Genomic DNA, 16,107 nt, shown 5'->3' on the forward strand with positions numbered 1-16,107 from the left:
CATTGCTATCTCCACTACAGAAAGTTCCATTCATTCATTCATTCATTCAATCTGGAATTCATCTGAATCTCTATTCCCGGCAGGTTTTCTTTACACCACAGTTGAATATCCAAGTAACCTAATGCTGCTTTTCCGCGGCCTGTTCAGACTCGTAGCCATACTGTTCAATTGGCTATCCTCTGAACCATGTTCAGCACTTCATTTTCCTGTCCACATAACCCATTCTTCAGAAATCATTCCTTTCCTCGCAGACACCGCTGCCTCAAGCATGGTGAACGTACCGAAACCCGCCGGACTTTTTGTAAGAAATGTGGCAAACATCAGCCCCACAAAGTCACACAGTACAAGAAGGGCAAGGATTCTCTGTATGCTCAGGGAAAGCGTGGTTATGATAGGAAGCAGAGTGGTTACGGAGGTCAAACTAAGCCTATTTTCCGGAAGAAGGCTAAAACTCCAAAGAAGATTGTGTTGATATTTGAATGTGTCGAGCCCAACTGCAGATCTAAGAGAATGCTGGCCATTAAGAGGTGCAAGCATTTTGAACTGGGAGGCGATCAAAAGAGAAAGGGACAATTGATCCAGTTCTAGCTTCATCTTTTAATACGAAGACAGAAATCCTGGGCTGTGTTAGACTGATGGAACAATCCATGTTTTAGGAGAGAAATTAAATAGTGTCATGAATAAACTTCCTGAGAGGAAATTTGCTTGATAAAAAAAATCATTTTTTTCTGGAAAAAAAACCCAATACTTTAATTTTTTAAGACAACTGCAAGCACCTCAAACAATGGATTATTGTTACAACACTTGTTATCTTTTCACAATCTAGTTATTGCAAAGGCATATATGGATAAATATTAATGGACAAAGTCAAGAAAAAGAGGCACCTTAATGAATTTAAAAAAAAACACATTCAATCCAATGACTTCTAAAAGAGGCTAAATTTACCTCAGTATGTATGGTAAAAGGTAAAGGCCCTCCCATTGATCGTCTATTTGCTCGAGCGGGCCCAGTAACGTCTCTATTGGAGACTTTGTTGCTACTGTGTCTGGCATATCTAATACTCTCGGTAGCTTGCCGGGCTCTCCGAGAGGGGCGGAGGAATCGAACTCGGGTCGGCCATGTTGGCCGCTTGTAAGGCGAACGCCCTACCACTGTGCTATCGCTCCAGCCCAAGTATGTTACATTCTAAAATTGTATTGCCTACTATGGTTAGTGACCTGGATTCTGCAACTCAGAGGAAATGTATAAACAAACTACAGAATGTTCCATTCATTTACTGCGAATCTGGAATTAATCTGAATCTGCACTCCAGGCAGGCTTTCATTATACCACTGGTGAATGTCCATGTAAAGCAATGCTGGATTTCATCAGTTTTTTCACTATCGAAGCCGTGCTGTTCACTGGCTATTCACTCAACACTGATGAGCCCTTCATTTTCCTGTCTGCACAATCCAGATTTCAGAAATCATTGGAATCTCCACTACAGAATGTTCCATTCATTCAATGCGAATCTGGAATTCATCTGAATCTCCAATACCAGCAGGTTTTCATTATACCACTTGTGAATGACCAAGTAACCCAATGCTGGTTTTCAGCGACCTGTTCACACTCACAGAGTTTCTGTTCAATTGGCTATCCACTAAATGCTGGTAAGCTCTTCATTTTTCTGTCCACACAACCCAGCATTCAGAAATCATTGGAAACTCCATTACAGAATGTTCCATTCCTTCACAGCGAATCTGGAAATCATCTGAATCTGCACTGCAGGCAGGCTTTCGTTAGACTACTGGTGAATGTCCAAGTAACCCAATGCTGGTTTTCAGTGGCCCGTTCACACTCGCAGACATGCAGTTCAATTGGCTATCCACTCAACCCTATTCAGCTCTTCATTTTCCTGTCCAAACAATCCAGACTTCAGAAATCATTCCAATGTCCACTAGAGAACAGTCCATTCATTCACTGCGAATCTGAAATTCTTCTGAAGCTCCATTACCGGCAGGTTTACGTTACACCGCTGGTGAATGTCCAAGTAACCCAATGCTGGTTTCAGCGGCCTGTTCAGACTCGCAGCCGTGCTGTTCAATTGGCTATCCACTCAACCCTGGTCAGCTCTTCATTTTCCTGTCCATACAACACAGCCTTCAGAAATTATTGGAAACTCCAATACAGAATGTTCCATTCATTCACTGCGAATCTGGAATTAATCTGAATCTGCACTCCAGGCATGCTTTCGTTATACCACTATTGAATGTCCAAGTAATGCAATGATGTTTTTCACCAGTCTGTTCACACTCGAAGCCAGGCTTTTCACTGTCTATCCACTCAACACTGGTCAGCTCTTCATATTCCTGTCCACAAAAAATCCAGACTTCAGAAATCATTCGAATCTCCACAGAGAATGGTCCATTCATTGACTATGAATCTGGAATTCTTCTGAATCTCCATTCCTGACAGGCTTTCGTTAGACCACCGTTGAATGTTCAAGCAACGCAATGCTGGTTTTCAGTGCTTTGTTCACTCTCGAAGCCGTGCTGTTCACTGGCAATCCACTTAACACTGGTCAGCTCTTCATTTTGCTGTCCACACAATCCAGACTTCAGATACCATTGGAATCTCCACTACAGAAAGTTCCATTCATTCACTGCGAATCTGGAATTTATCTGAATCTCTACTCCAGGCAGGTTTTCGTTACACCACTGGTATATGTCCATGTCACACAATGCTGGTTTTCAGTGGCCTGCTCAGACTCGTACTCATGCTTTTCAAATGGCTATACACTCAACCCTGTTCAGCTCGTCATTTTCCTCTCCACATCATCCAGCCTTCAGAAATCATTGGAATGTCCACAACAAAATGTTCCATTCATTCACTGCGAATCTGGAATTCATCTGAATCTCCACTACCGGTAGGTTTGCGTGACACATAAGGTGAATGTCCAAGTAACCCAATGCTGGTTTTAGGCGGCATATTCACACTCGCAGAAGTGCTGTTCAATTGGCTATCCGCTCAACCCTGTTGAGCTCTTCATTTTCTGTCCTTATCACGCAGCCATCAGAAATCATTGAAATCTCCACTACAGAAATTTCCATTCATTCACTGCGAATCTGGATTTCATCTGAATCTGCACTGCAGGCAGTCTTTCGTTACACCACTATTGAATGTCCAAGTAACGCATGGTTGGTTTTCAGCAGCATGTTCACACACGCAGACGTGCTACTCAATTTGCTATCCACTCAGCCCTGGTGAGATCTTCATTTTCCTGTCCACACAACCCAGCCTTCCAAAATCATTGAAATGTGTACTACAGAATGTTCTATTCATTTACTGCGAATCTGGAATACATATGAACGTCCACTATTGGCAGGAATTCAATACCCAACTGGTGAATGTCCAAGTTACCCAATGCTAGTTTTTTGCGGCCTCATCACAATCGCAACTGTGTTGTTCAATTGGCTATCTTCTCAACCCTGTTGAGCTCTTCATTTTCTGTCCTCATCACGCAGTCTTCAGAAATCATTGAAATCCCCACTACAGAAATTTCCATTCATACACTGCGAATCTGGAATCCATTTGAATCTGCACTGCAGGCAGTCTTTCGTTACACCACTATTGAATGTCAAAGTAACCCAATGGTGGTTTTCAGCGGCCATTTCACACTCGCAGACGTGCTCTTTAATTGGCTATCCACTCAACCCTGGTCAGCTCTTCATTTTCCTGTCCACACAACCCAGGCTTAGGAAATCATTGGAATCTCCACTACAGATAGTTCCAATCATTCATTGCGAATCTGGAATTCATCTGACTCTGCACACGAGGAAGGTGTCTTTACACCACTGGGGAATGATCAAGTAACCCAGTGCTCATTTTCAGTGGCCTGTTTACAATTGCAGTCGTGCTGTTCAGCTGGCTATCCACTGAACCCTGGTGAGCTCTTCATTTTCCTGTCCACACAACTCAGCCTTCAGAAATTATTGGAATCTTCGCTACAGAATGTTCCATTCATTCACTGCGAATTTGGAATTCATCTGAATCTGCACTGCAGGCATTCTTTCGTTACACCACTGTTGACTGTCCACGTAACCTCAAGATGGTTTGTAGCGGCATGTTGACACTCGCAGACGTGCTGTTCAGTTGGATATCCACTCAAGCCTGGTCAGCTCTGCATTTTCCTCTCCACGCCAACCAGACTTCAGAAATCATTGGAACCTCCAATACAGAACTTTCCATACAATCACTGCGAATCTGGAATTCATCTGACTCTCCACTCCAGGCAGGTTTTCGTTAAACCACTGGTGAATGACCAAGTAACACAATGCTGGTTTTCAGCGGCCTGTTCACACTCCCAGCTGTGCTGTTCAATTTCCCATACACTCAACCATGGTTAGCTCTTCATTTTCCTGTCTAAACCACCCAGATATACAGAAGTCATTGGAACCTCCACCACAGTATGTTCCATTCATTCACTGCGAATGTGCAATTAATCTGAAACTGCTCTCCAGGCAGGCTTTCTTTATACCAATGGTGAATGTCCCAGTAACCCAATGCTGGTTTTCAGCGGTCTGTTCACACTCGAAGCCGTGCTGTTCACTGGCTATCCACTCAACACTGGTCATCTTTTCATTTCCTTACCACACAGTCCAGACTTCAGAAATTTTTGTAACCTCCACTACAGAATGTTCCATTCACTCACTGGGTATCTGGAATTCATCTGCTTCTGCATTCAAGTTTTCGATACACCGCTGTTGAATGTCCAAGTAACCCAATGTTAGTTTTCAGTGGGCTGTTGACGATCGCAGCCATACTGTTCATTTGGCTCTCCACTCAACTCTGGTCAGCTCTTCATTTTCCTGTCCACACAATCCAGACTTTAGAAAGCATTGGAACCTAGACTACAGAATGTTCCATTCATTCACTGCGAATCTAGAATTCATCGGAATCTCCACTACCGGCAGGTTTTCGTTACACCACTGGTGAATGTCCATGTAACCCAATGCTGGTTTTCAGCGGCCTGCTCAGACTCACAGCCATGCTTTTCAATTGGCTATCCACTCAACCCTGTTCAGCTCTGCATTTTCCTGCCCACATCACCCAGCCTTCAGAAATCATTGGAATCTCCACTACAGAATGTTCCATTCATTCACTGCGAATATGGAATTTATCTGACTCTCCAATTCAGGCAGGTTTTGGTTACACCACTGTTGAAAGTCCAAGTAACACAATACTGGTTTTCAGCGGCATGTTCAAACTCGCAGCCGTGCTTTTCATTTTTCTATCCACTAAACCCTGGTCAGCTCTTCATTTTCCTGTATAAACCACCCAGATTTACAGAAATCATTGGAAACTCCACTACAGAATGTTCCATACATTCAGTGCGAATCTGGAATTCATCTTAATCTCAACTCCAGCCAGGTTTTCTTTACACCACTGGTGAATGTCCAAGTGACCCAATGCTGGTTTTCATCGGACTTTTCATACATGCAGCCGTTCTGTTCAATTGGCTGCAGATTCAACCCTGGTGAATTCTTCATTTTCCTGTCCACATAAACTAGCCTTCAGATAGTATTGGAATCTCCATTATAGAATGTTCCATTCATTCACTGCGAATCTGGAATTCATCTCATTCTCCACTCCTGCCAGGTTTTTGTTACACCACTGTTGAATGTCCAAGTAACACAATGCTGGTTTTCAGCCTCATTTTCCTACTCGCAGCATTGCTGTTCAATTGGCTATCCATTCAACCCTGGTCAGCTCTTCATTTTCCTGTCCACACAACTCAGCCTTCAGAAATCATTTAAATCTCCACTACAGAATGTTCCATTCATTCACTGCGAATCTTGAATTAATCTGAATCTCCACTAAAGGGAGATATCTGTTACACCACTGGTGAATGTCCAAGTAACCCAAAGCTGGTTTTCAGGAGCCTGTTCCCACTAGTAGCCCTGCTATTCACTAGCTAAACACTCAAAACTGGTCAGCTGTTCATTTTACTGTCCACACAGCCCAGCCTTCAGAAATCATTGGAATCTCCACTACAGAATGTTCCGTTTATTCACTACGAATCTGGAATTCATCTGAATCTCCAATACCGGCATATTTTCGTTAGACCACTGGTGAATGTCCAAGTAACCCAATGCTCATTTTCAGTGGCCTGTTCACAATCGCAGACGTGTTGTTCAATTGGCTATCCACACAACCCTGTTCAGATCTTCATTTTCCTGTCCACATCACTCAGCCTTCAGAAATCATTGGAATGTCCACTACAGAATTTTCCATTCATTCACTGCGATTCTGGAATTCATCTGAATCTCCACTACCAGCAGGTTTTCGTTATACATCTGCTGATTGTCCAATTAAACCAATGCTGCTTTTCAGCGGCCTGCTCAGACTCGCAACCATGCGGTTCAATGGGCTGTCCACTCAACTCAACCCTGTTCAGCTCTTCATTTTCATGTCCACATCACCCAAAATTTAGATACCATTGGTAACTCCACTACAGAATGTTCCATTAATTCACTGAGAATCTGGAATTCATCTGCCTCTCCACTCCAGGCAGGTTTTAATTACACACTCTTGAATGTCCAAGTAACCCAATGCTGGTTTTCAGTGGCATGTTCACACTCGCAGACGTGCTGTTCAATTGGCTATCCACTTAACCCTGCTCAGCTAATCATTTTCCTGTCCACACTACCCAGACTTCAGAAATCATTGGAACTTGCACTGCAGAATGTTCCACACATTCACTGCGAATCTGGAATATATCTCAATCTCCACATCAGGCTGGTTTTGGATACAACTCTGGTGAATGTCCAAGTAACGCAATGCTGATTCTCAGCCGCCTTTTCACACTCGCTGATGTGCTGTTTAATTGGCTATCCTCACAACCATGGTCAAGTCTTCATTTTCCTGTACACACAATCCAGACTTTAGAAATCATTGTTATCTCCACTACAGAATATTCAATTCATTCACTGCGAATTTGGATTTCATCTGAATCTGCAACAAAGGTAGTCCTTCGTTACACCACTGTTGAATGTCCAAGTAACCCAATGATGGTTTTCAGCAGCCTGTTCACACTTGCAGAAGTGCTGTCCAACTGGCTATCTCTTAAACCCTGGTCAGCTCTTCATTTTCCTGTCCACACAGCCCAGCCTTCAGAAATCATTGGAATCTCCACTACTGAATGTTCCATTCATTCACTGCGAATCTGGAATTCATCTGACTCTCCACTCCAGGCAGGATTTCATTTCACCACTGGGGAATGTGCGAGTAACGAATGCTCGTTTTCAGCGGTCTTTTCACACTCGCAGCCTTGCTGTTCAATTGGCTATCGATTCAACCCTGGTCAGTTCTTCATTTTTCTGTCCACAGAACTCAGCCTTCAGAAATCATTTAAATCTCCACTACAGACTGTTCCATTCATTCACTGCAAATCGTGAATTCATCTGATTTTCCACTAAAGGCAGCTCTCTATTACACTACTGGTGAATGTCGAAGTAATCCAAAGTTGGTTTTCAGCAGCCTGTTACCACTCGCAGCCCTGCTATTCAAAGGCTATCCACTCAAAACTGTTCAGCTGTTCAATTTACTGTCCACACAGCACAGCCTTCATAAATCAATGGAAACTCCATTACGTAATGTTCCGTTCATTCACTACGAATATGGAATTCATCTGAATCTCCACTACGGGCAGGCTTTCGTTACACCACTGGTGAATGTCCAAGTAACCAAATGCTCGTTTTCAGCGTCATGTTCACAATCGCAGACATGCTGTTCAATTGCCTATGCACTCAATGCTGGTGAGCTCTGCATTATCCTGTCCACACAGCCCAGCCTTCAGAAATCATTGGAGTCTCCACTACAGAACGTTCCATTCATTCACTGCGAATCTGGAATTCATCTGACTCTCCAACTCCAGGCAGGAATTAGTTACACCACTGGTGAATGTCCAAGTAACCCAATGCTGGTTTTCAACAGCCTGTTCACACTCGCAGCCGTGCTGTTCAAGTTCCATCCACTAAACTGTGGTTACCTCTTCATTTTCCTATCCACAGAACCCAGCCTTCAGAAATCATTGTTATCTCCACTACAGCATGTTCCATTCATCCACTGCCAATCTGGAATTCATCTGAATCTCCACTCCCGGCAGGCTTTCGTTACAGCGGCATGTTCACACTCGCAGACATGATGTTCAATTGCCTATCCACTCAATTCTGGTCAGCTCTGCATTTTCCTGTCAATACAACCCAGCATTCTGAAATCATTGGAATCTCCACTACAGATTGTTCCATACATTCACTGCGAATATGGAATTAATCTGAATCTGCACTCCAGGAAGTCTTTCCTTATACCATTGTTTAACGTACAAGTAACCCGTATGATCTAGAATTCATCTGACTCTCCACTCCAGGCAGGATTTCGTTACACCACTGGTGAATGTCCAAGTAACCCATGCTGGTTTTAAGCGGCCTGTTCTCGATTTCTTAAGGCTGGACTGTGTGGACAGGAAAATGAAGAGCTGACCAGCATTGAGTGGATAGCCAATTTAACAGCACGTCTGAGAGTGTGAACATGCCGCTGAAAACCACCATTGGGTTACTTGGACATTCAGCTGTGCTGTAACGAAAGACTGACTACAGTGCCGTTTCAGATGAATTCTAAATTTGCAGTGAATTAATGGAACATACTGTAGTGCAGATAACAATAATTTCTTAAGGATGGGTTGTGTGAAAAGGAAAATGAAGAGCTAACGAGGGTGGAGTGGATGGCAAATTGAACAGCAGGTCTGCGATTGTGAACAGGCCACTGAAAACCAGCATTGGGTTACTTGGACATTCAACAGTGGTGTAACGAAAACCTGCCTGGAGTGGAGATTCAGATGAATTCCAGATTCGCTGTGAATATTTGGAACATTCTGTAGTGGAAGTTCCACTGATTTCTGTAAGTCTGGGTTGTTTCGAGAGGAAAATTAAGAGCTGACCAGGGTGGAGTACATAGGCAATGGAACAGCACTTCTGCGAGTGTGAACAGGCCACTGAAAACCAACATTGGGTTACTTGGACATTCACCAGTGGTGTAAAGAAAGCATGCCTGGAGTGCAGGTTCAGATTAATTCCAGATTCGCAGTGAATGAATGGAACATTCTGTAGTGGAGATAAAAATGTTTTCTGAAGGCTGGTGGACAGGAAAATGAAGAGCTGACCAGGGTTGAGTGGATAGCCAACTGAATATCACGGCTGCTATTGTGAACATGCCACTGAAAAACAGCATTGGGTTATTTGAATATTCAACAGTGGTGTAACAAAAACCTGCCTTGAGTGCAGAGTCAGAAGAATTCCAGATTCGCAGTGAGTGAATGGAACATTTTGTAGTGGAGAATCCAATAATTTCTGAAGTCTGGATTGTTTGGAAAGGAAATGAAAAGCTGACCAGTATTGAGTGGATAACCAGTGAACAGCACGGCTTTGAGTGTGAACAGACCTCAGAAAACCAGCATTGTGCTACTTGGACATTCACCAGTGGTATAAAGAAAACCTGCTTTGAGAACAGAGTCAGATGAATTATAGATAGTGGAGGTTACAATGCTTTCTGAAGTCTGGGTTTTGTGGACAGGAAAATGAAGAGCTGACCAGGCTTGAGCGGATAGCCAGTGAACAGCACGGCTTCGAGTATGAAGAGGCGGCTGAAAACCAATATTGGGTAAATTGGTCATTCACCAGGGGTGTATCGAAAACCTGCCTGGAGTGGAGAGTCAGATGAATTCCAGATTCGCAGTGAATGAATGGAACATTGTTTAATGGAAAGTCCAATGATTTCTGAAGTCTGGGTTGTTTGGACAGGATAATGAAGAGCTGACCAGTTTTAAGTGGATGGCAAATTGAACAGCACGGCTGCGAGTCCTTGAATTCCAGATTGGCAGTAATTGAATGGAAAATTCTTTAGTGAAGATTCCACTGGTTTCTGAATTCTACGTTGTGTGAACAGGAAATGAAAGAGCTGTCCACTGTGGAGTGGACAGCCAGTTGAACAGCACGCCTGCGACTGTCAACAGGACGCTGAAAACCAGCATTTGGTTACTTGGACATTCACGAGTGGTTTAACCATAGCCTGCGTGGAGTGGAGATTTAGATGAATTCCAGATTCGGAGTGAATTATTGGAACATTCTGGAGTGGATATTCCAATGATTTCTGAAACCTGGGTTGAGTGGACAGGAAAATTAAGAGCTGACCAGGGATCATTGGATAGCCAGTTGAACAGCACACCTGCGAATGTGAACAGGACCCTGAAAACCAGCATTGTGTTACTTGAATATTCAACAGTAGTGTAACTAAAGCCTGCCTTGAGTAGAGATTCGATGATCTCCAGATTCCAGTGAATGAATGGAACATTCTGTAGTGTAGATTCCAATGATTTCTGAAATCTGGGTTGGATGGATATGAAAATGAAGAGCTGACTAGGGTTCAGTGGATAGCCAGCTGAACAGCACGCAAGCGAGTGTGAAAAGGCCTCTGAAATCCAGCATTTGTTTACTTGGACATTCAGCAGTGGTATAAGGAAAGCCTGCCTGGAGTGGAGACTCGATTATCTCCAGATTGGCAATGAATGAATGAAACATTCTTTAGTGGATATTCCAATGAATTCTGAAGTCTGGGTTATGTGGACAGTAAAATGGAGAGCTGACCAAATTTCAGTGGATAGCCAGTTGAACAGCACGGCTGCGAATGTGAACAGGACGCTGAAAACCAGCTTTGGGTTACTTGGACATTAAACAGCAGTTTAACGAAAGCCTGTCTGGAGTAGAGATTCAGATGAATTCCAGATTCGCAGTGAATGAATGGATCATACTGTAGTGGAGTTTCCAATGTTTTCTGAAATCTGGGTTGTGTGGACAGGAATATGAAGAGCTAAGCAGTGTTCACTGGATAGCTAGTTGAACAGCACGCCTGCAATTTTGAACAATACGCTGATAACCAGCATAGGGTTACTTCAACATTTGCAGTGGTGAAACGAAAATCTGCCTGGAGTGGAGATTCTATGATCACCCGATTCCAGTGAATGAATGGAACATTCTGTAGTGGAGATGCCAATGATTTCTGAAATCTGATTTGTGTGGAAACGAAAATGAGGAGACGACCAGGGTTCAGGGGATAGCCAGTTGAACAGCATGCCTGCGAGTGTGAAAAGTCCTCTGAAAACCAGCATTGGGATACTTGTGCAATAAGCAGTGGTGTAAAATAAGCCTGCCTGGAGTGGAGATTTCATGATATCCTGATTCCAGTGAATTAATGGAACATTCTGTAGTGGAGATTCCAATGATTTCTGATGTCTTGGTTGTGTGGACAGGAAATGAAGGAGCTGACCACTGCTGAGTGGAGAGCCAGTTGAACACCAAGCCTGCGACTGTGAATAGGACGCTGAAAACCATCATTGGGTTACTTGGACATTCAGCATTCGTGTAATGAAAACCTGTCTGGAGTGGAGATTCGATGATCTCCAGATTCCAGTGATTGAATGGAACATTTTGTAGTGGAGATTCCAAAGATTTCTGCAGTCTGGTTATGTGGACAAGAAAAGGACGAGCGGACCAGGGTGGAGTGGATAGCCAGATGAACAGCACGCCTGCGACTGTGAACAGGTCTCTGAAAACCAGCATTGGGTTACTAGGACATTCACACATCGTGTAACGAAATCCTGCCTGGACTGAAGATTCAGATGAATTCATTATTGCAAGTGAATGAAGGGAACATTTTATAGTGGAGATTCCAATGGTTTCTGAAGTATGGGTTGTGTGCCCAGGAAAATGAAGAGCTGACCAGGTTGGAGTAGATAACCAGTTGAACAGCACGCCTGCGAGTAAGAACAGGACGCTGAAAACCAGCATTTGTTACTTGGACATTCAACAGTAGTGTCACGAAAGCCTGCCTGCAGTGGATATTGAGATGAATTCCAAGTGATTTAAAGGAATCCAGTGATTTCCAGTGATTTAAAGGAATATTCTGTAGTGTATATTCCAAAGATTTCTGAAGACTGGTTTGTGTGGACGGGAAAATGAAGAGCTGACCAGGGTTGAGTGGATAGCCTGTTGAACAGCATGCCTGCGATAGTGAACAGGACGCCGAAAACCAGCATTGGGTTACTTGGACATTCACCAGTGATGTAAAGAAAGCCTGCCTGGAGTGGAGATTCGATGATCTCCAGATTGGCCGTGAAAGAATGGAATATTCGGTAGTGGAGATTCCAATGATTTCTGAAGTCTGGATTGTGTGGACAGGAAATGAAAGACCTGACCACTGTGGAGTGGATAGTAAGTTGAACAGCACGCATGCGAGTGTGAACAGGACGCTCAAAACCAGCATTGGGTTATTTGGACATTCACCAGTAGTTTAACGAAAGCCTGCCTGGAGTTGAGATTCAGATGAATTCCAGATTTGCAATGAATGAATGGAACATTCTGTAGTGGAGTTTCCAATGATTTCTGAAGTCTGGGTTGTGGGGACAGGAAAATGAAGAGCTGTCAGGGTTGAGTTTATAGTCAGTTGAACCGAACGCCTGCGAGCGTGATCAGGCCGCTGAAAACCAGCATTTTTTTATTTGGGCATTCACCAGTAGTGTAATGAAAGCCTGCCTGGAGTGGAGATCCGATGAATTCCAGATTCGCAGTGAATGAATGGAACATTCTGTAGTGGAGATTCTAATTGTTTCTGAAGTCTAGGTTATGTTGACAGGAATATGAAGAGCTGACCAGGTTGGAGTGGATAGCCAGTTGAACAACATACCTGACAGTGTGAACAGTCCGCTGAAAAGCCGCATTTGGGTACTTAAATATTCACCAGTGGTGTAACGAAAGCCTGCCTGGAGTGGAGAATCGATGAGCTCCAGATTGTCAGTGAATGAAAGGAACATTCAGTAGGGGAGATTCCAATGATTTCTGAAGTCTGGGTTTTGTGGACAGGAAATGAAAGAGCTGACAAGGGTTCAGTGGATAGCCGTTGAACAATTAGCCTGTGAGTGTGAACAGGACGCTGAAAACCAGCATTGTGTTACTTGCACATTCAACAGTGGTGTAATTAAAGCATGCCTGGAGTGCATATTCGATGATCGCCAGATGGCAGTGAATGAATGGAACATTCTGTAGTGGACTTTCCAATGATTTCTGAAGTCTAGGTTGTGTGGACAGGAAATGAAAGAGCTGACCACTGTGGAGTGGATGAACAATTGAACAGCACGCCTGCGACTGTGAACAGAATGCTGAAAACCAGCATTGGGTTACTTGGAAATTCACCAGTGGTGTAACGAAAGCCTGCCTGTGGTGGAGATTCAGATGAATTCCAGATTCGCAGTGTATGAATGGAACATTTTATAGTGGAGATTCCAATGATTCTGAAGTATGGGTTGTGTGGACTGGAAAATGAAGAGCTGACCATGTTGGAGTTTATACCCAGTTGAACATCACGCCTGCAAGTGTGAACAGGACGCTGAAAACCTGCATTATGTTACTTGGACATTCAAGAGAGTGTAATGAAAGCCTGCCTGCAGTGGAGATTGAGATGAATTCCAGATTGCCAGTGAATGAATGGAGCATTCTTTAATGGAGATTCCATTGATTTCTGAAGCCTGTGTTGTGTGGATGGGAAAATGAAGAGCCGACCAGGGTTGAGTGGAAAGCCAGTTGAACAGCACGCCTGGGATTGTGAACAGGACACTTAAAATCACGATTAGGTGACTTGGACATTCTCCAGTGGTGTAATGAAAGCCTGCCTGAAGAGGAGATTCAAAGAACCCCAGAGTAGCAGTGAATGAATTGAACATTCTACAGTGGTGATTCCAATCATTTCTGAATGGGATATTCTCTAGTGGAGATTCCAATGATTTCTGAAGTCTGGGTTGTGTGGACAGGAAATGAAAGAGCAGTGGAGATTCGATGAACTCTAGATTGGCAGTGAATGAATGTAACATTCTGTAGTGGAGATTACAATGATTTTTGAAGTCTGGGTTGTGTGGACAGGAAATGAAAGAGCTGACCAGAGTGGAATGGATAGCTAGTTGAACAGCATGCCTGTGAGTGTGAACAGGACGTTGAAAACCAGCATTGGGTTACTTGGACTTTCAGCAGTGGTGTAACATAAGCCAGCCTGGAGTGGTGATTCGATGATCTCCAGATTGGCAGTGAATGAATGGAATATTCTCTAGTGGAGATTCCAATGATTTCTGAAGTCTGGGTTGTGTGGACAGGAAATGAAAGAGCTGACCACTGTGGAGTGGATAGCCACTTGAACAGCATGCCTGCGAGTGTGAACAGGACGCTGAAAACCAGCATTGTGTTACTTGGACATTCAACATAGTGTAACGAAAGCCTGCCTGGAGTTGAGATTCAGATGATTTCCAGATTGGCAGTGAAGGAATGGAACATTCTGTAATGGATATTCCAATTATTTCTGTTGCCTGGTTTGTGTGGACGGGAAAATAAGAGCTGACCAGGGTTGAGCTGATAGCCAGTTGAACTAAACGCCTGCAAGTGTCAACAGGCCGCTGAAAACCAGCATTGGGTGGCTTGGATATTCAACACTGGTTTAACGAAAGCCTGCCTGGAGTGGAGATTCGATGAATTCCAGATTGTCTGTAAATGAATGGAATTTTCTGTAGTGGAGATTCCAATTATTTCTGAAGAATGGTTTGTGTGGACAGGAAAAAGAAGTGCTGACCAGGCTTCAGTGGATAGCCAGTTTTACAGCACGCCTGCGACTGTGAACAGGACGCTGAAAACCAGCATTATGTTACTTGGACATTCAGCAGTGGTGTATGCAAAGCCTGCCAGGAGTGGAGATTCGATGATCTCCAGATTGGCAGTTAATGAATAAAACTTTCTTTTGTGGAGTTTCCAATGATTTCTAATGTCTGATTTGTGTGGGTAGGAAAAGAAAGAGCTGACAACTGTGGAGTTGATAGCCAATTGAACAGCAAGCCTGTGAGTGTAAAAAGGACGCTGAAAACCAGCATTAGGTTACATGGACATTGAGCAGTGGTTTAACGAAATCCTGCCTGGAGTGGCGATTCGATGAATTCCAGATTGGCAGTGAATGTATGGAACATACTGTAGTGGAGATTCCAATGATTTCTGAAGTCTTGGTTGTGTGGACAGGAAAATGAAGAGCTGAACAGGGTTGATTGGATAGTCAGTTGAACAGCACGCCTTCGAGTGTAAACAGGATGCTGAAAACCAGCGTTGGGTTACTTGGACATTCTCCAGTGGTGTAACGAAAGTCTTCCTGGAGTGGAGATTCGGTGAATTTTAGATAGGCAGTGAATGAATGGAATTCTGTAGTGGAGTTTCCAATGATTTCTGAATTCTACATTGCATGGACAAGAAAATGAAGAGCTGACCAGAGTAGAGTGTTTGGCCAGTTCAACAGCATGCCTACTAGTGTAAACAGGCCTTTGGAAACCAGGAATGGGTTACTTGCACATTCAGCAGTAGTATAACGAGAGCCTGCCTGAAATGGAGATTCAGATGATTTCCATGTTTGCAGTGAATGAATGGAATATTCTGTAGTGGAGATTCTAATGGTTTCTGAAAACTGGGTAATGTGGACAGGAAAATGAAGAGCTGACAAGATTTGAGTGGATAGCCAGGTAAACCGCATGCCTGCAAGTGTGAACAGGCCTCTGAAAACCAGCATTGTTAAAACATTCAGCAGGGTTATAACAAAAGCCTGCCTGGAGTGGAGATTCGATGATCTCCAGATTGGCAGTGAATGAATGGAACATTCTGTAGTGGATATTCCAATGATTTCTGAAGTATGGGAAGTGTGGACAGGAAATGAAAGCGCTTACCACTGTGGAGTGGATAGCCAGTTGAATAGCACGCCTGCTAGTGTGAACAGGCCTCTGCAAACCAGCATTGGGTTGTAATGAAAGCCTGCCTGGGGTGGAGATTCGATGAATTCCAGATTGTCAGAGAAAGAATGGAACATTCTGTCGTGGAGATTCATATGGTTTCTGAAGTCTGGTTTGTGTGGACAGGAAAAGAAAGAGGTGACCACTATGGAGTGGATATCCAGTTGAATAGAACCCCTGCGCGTGTGAACAGGACGCTGAAAACCAGCATTGGG

The 16,107-nt window shown here is 43.7% G+C and overlaps 1 pseudogene; it reads left to right on the forward strand.

The window, feature by feature from the left end:
- The first annotated feature begins 241 nt into the window (after window positions 1–241).
- On the forward strand, window positions 242–588 carry LOC130039560 (60S ribosomal protein L36a-like; annotated as a pseudogene).
- Window positions 589–16,107: the final 15,519 nt, after the last annotated feature.

Source organism: Sorex fumeus, unplaced genomic scaffold, assembly GCF_029834395.1.
Source record: "Sorex fumeus unplaced genomic scaffold, SorFum_2.1 ptg000087l, whole genome shotgun sequence".
In the NCBI taxonomy this organism is placed as follows: domain Eukaryota; kingdom Metazoa; phylum Chordata; class Mammalia; order Eulipotyphla; family Soricidae; genus Sorex; species Sorex fumeus.